Source organism: Bos indicus x Bos taurus, chromosome X (genome assembly GCF_003369695.1).
Source record: "Bos indicus x Bos taurus breed Angus x Brahman F1 hybrid chromosome X, Bos_hybrid_MaternalHap_v2.0, whole genome shotgun sequence".
Taxonomy (NCBI): domain Eukaryota; kingdom Metazoa; phylum Chordata; class Mammalia; order Artiodactyla; family Bovidae; genus Bos; species Bos indicus x Bos taurus.
In genome coordinates this window covers 66,689,187-66,692,904 of record NC_040105.1, presented here as the reverse complement: position 1 = coordinate 66,692,904, position 3,718 = coordinate 66,689,187, and the positions used below count along the sequence as shown (strand labels likewise).

General features: G+C 43.9%; 1 pseudogene; it reads right to left on the bottom strand.

Annotated features, from left to right (window-relative positions):
- Positions 1-255: 255 nt before the first annotated feature.
- LOC113887768 lies at positions 256-1,626 on the bottom strand (annotated as a pseudogene).
- Between the last annotated feature and the right edge of the window lie 2,092 nt (positions 1,627-3,718).

The following is a 3,718-nucleotide window of genomic DNA, read 5'->3' as shown; positions in this document are numbered from 1 at the left end:
TTTTCAACCATTGTTTTAATGGGTCTCAAGGTCTGTGACAGATTTTTGGTCAAATTGTTTCTATTGAAAAGTTCTGAACTGCCACACACAAAACACATGGTCCACAAAACATTCACCTCACCTTCTGAAGGTTTTGTGATTCATTGTTATCATTACCTAGTGTTTTACATTAACCTTCCATGGCCAATTGAGGCAAACAGTTCTGAGACCCTTCTTCACCACTAAGGCTGGGTTAACATGTGTTAGTGATAATATTCATCTAGTCTTCTGAGCTTGTTTGGCAGACTTGGTGACCTTGCAAGCTCTAGCTGCCTTCTTGTTCACTGCTTTGATGACACTCACAGCAATCACCTGTCTCATGTCACGAACAGCATAATGGCCCAGAGGAGGATACTCAGAGAAGCTCCCAACAGATGGACTTGCCAGGACCCATGTCAATGATTGGTGGCATCAAGCGTTTTGAGGCCATCTTCAGAATGACGATCAGTCTTCTCATTCAGCTCAGCAAAATTGCAAGCAATGTGAGCTGTTTGACAGTCCAGCACAGGTGCATATCCAGCACTGATTTGGGATGGATGGTTCAAGATAATCACCTGAGCTGTGAAGCCAACTTCTTACATCAGTGGGTCATTTTTGCTGTCACCAGCCACATTGCTATGACAAACATCTTTGACAGACACGTTCTTGACACTGAAGCCCACATTGTCCCCAGGAAGGCCTTTACTCAGTGCTTCATGGTGCATTTCAATAGACTTCAGTTGTTACGCTGACTGGAGCAAAGGTGACCACCATGCCAGGTTTGAGAACACCAGTCTCCACTTGATCCACAGTGGCAGTATCAGTACCACCATTCTGTAGATGTCCTGGGGGAATCAAACACAAGAGTTTGTCAGGTGAGTTGGTGGCAGGATGCATCCAGAGCTTCAAGCAGTGTGGTTCCACTGGCATTGTCATCTTTACTGGTGACTTTCCATCCCTTGAATCAAGGCATGTTAGCACTTGGCTCTAGCATCTTGTCGCCATTCCAGTCAGAAACTGGCACAAATGCTACTGTGTCAGGTTTGTAGCCAGTTTTCTTAACGTAGGTGCTGACTTCCTCAACAATTTCCTCATTTCTCTTCTGGCTGTAGGGTGGTTCAGTGGAATCTATTTTGTTAGTTCCAACAATTAGTTGTTTCACATCCAGAGTGTAAGCCAGAAGGGCATGCTCGTGGATCTGCCCATTCTTGGAGATACCCGCTTCAAATTCACCACCACCAGCAGCAGTCATCAGAACAGCACAGTCAGCCTGGGACGTGCCTGTAATCATGTTTTTGATGACGTCTCTGTGTCCTGGGGCATCATTGATGGTTACATAGCCCTTACTGGTCTTGAATTCCCACAAGGAGATATCAATGGTGATACCACACTCATGTTCAGCTTTCAGTTTGTCCAAGACCCAGGCATGCTTGAAGGAGCCCTTTCCCATCTCGGCAGCCTCCTTCTCAAACTCTTCAATGGTTCTTTTGTTAATCCCACCACATTTGTAGATCAAATGGCCAGTAGTGGTAGACTTTCCACATGCCCAATGACAAGGATGTGGATGTGGGTCTTCTCCTTTCCCATTTTTGCTTAGGTTTAGCGGTGGTTTTCACAACACCTGTGTCCTGGTGGCAAAATTGTTGCAAGAAAGCTATCTTTTAATCTTAATGATTTATTTTGTTTATGGCTTCCCTCTCACTCCACTAGGATGTAAGCTCAAGTGATTTGTGTCTGTTTTGTTTTGTGCTCTACTCAAATGGTTAGAAGAATGCCTAAAACACAGAACACAGAAGACCTCAAAAGGTATCTGCTGTATTGAGCTGGACTGATATATGCTGACACCTGAGGCTATCCTCAGTTAAAGACTCACCACCAATCCCTTCGCCTGGATGCGCCAAAAGGCCAATGTTCAAGAGTGCCAACTTTGCTATGTGTATTTATTAACTTCATCCCTACAGAAGTCCTATGATGTTGGTAGTATTGTTATCCATATTTTGGTGATGGTGAAACAGAAGAGTGGAGGAGGAATAAGTAACTAGCCGATGTACACAGCTAGTAAGTGGCAGACCCTGATATTGCAGCACGGGCACCTCAGTTCTACATTTGTGCATCTTAACACTACACTGCAGCTTCCCTGGTGGCTCAGTCAGTAAAGAGTCTGCCTGCTATGCAGGAGATCTGGTTTTGAACCCTGGGTTGGGAAGATCCCCTGGAGAAGGGAATGGCAACCCACTTCAGTATTCTTGCCTGGAGAATCCCATGGGCAGAGGAGCATGACAGGCTACAGTCCATGGGGTCACAAAGAGTCAGACATGACAGCGACTAAACCTACCTACCTAAACACTACACTGTACTGCCTCTCTGGAAATATACCAATGGCTAGTCCTAAAGGAGACCTTCCTTGGTGGCTGAGGAAGGAAGGAAGGTGGCTGAGGAAGGCCAACACAGGAGACAATGGGCAGAGGAGCCTGGCAGGCTGCAGTCCATGGAGTCGCAAAAGAGCCAGACACAACTTAGTGGCTAAAGCACAACAATCCTAAAGAAATCTGCAAGTGGTCAGTTAGCTTACCTGGATGGAAATATCAGAATCCATGAGTTAACGGTCTTTCAAATGGCAAAATACTGAATCCATTTCTGTTAAAAATTTTTAAGTGACAAGAATGCTCCTTGTTTTAGGCATCTTGACAACATCAAAAGTCAAGAAAGAAAGAAAGAGAAAAAAACACTAGCTCTTTCCTTGAATAGATAGCCTCAGCATCTATCACCAGTCCCCAGTTACTTCATCTTTCCTTTGACCATAGTGTGTCGTGCATACATGTGTGACTTCCACCCAACACCACTTCTTGCCGATGGTGATAATGGAGGCCCCATATGTCTCTGTGGACTGAGAGATCTCATTGGTTACTATAGGACCAATATACCCTTCAGAAAGAACATCTTAGAGAAAAGTTCATCAAACATGCATGCAGAAAATACCTTAGATAATTCTTGGCTCAGGCATTGCCTATCTCTGGATAAATTTGGGCAAACTGCTTCATCATCACAAACCTCAGCTTCCTCAGTAGGAGAATAAGCATACTAACCCAGTAGATTGGGTTGTTGTGAGGAGTAATTGAGGTCATGCAGGAAAAAGAGATCAAACAGTGCCTGAAACATTGTAGGTACCCAATATAGAACTGGTGGTTTGAAATAACAATGTCAGAGTAGATGGAATCTATTTCTTCCACAAAATACCATGTAATGTGCTTTACTCTTTCTTTTCAAATTTATGCAATATATAACCAAAGTTTGGGGACCTGCTGATGACTTAACCTGTAAATAGTTTGAGTGCATACTTACATCTACAGATGAGTCCTGATTTTACAATTGAGTTGAGGCAGGCTGTCTGGGTCTGGCTGTCTTTTATCCAGGAAAAAATGAAATTATGTTCTACATAGTCATTCTGATTGTCATGTAACTGCCTTGAGAGGAGAGCTGGGACATAAGGCAGGAATTCAGAAAACTGATCAAGTTGTGGATTTATCTAAAACAGGTATATCTTGGGTTTCACTTTAGTGCCTGTAGTACTCTTGCCTGGAAAATCCCATGGACGGAGGAGCCTGGTAGGCTGCAGTCCATGGGGTCGCTAAGAGTCGGACATGACTGAACAACTTCACTTTCATTTTTCACTTTCATGAATTGGAGAAGGAAATGGCAA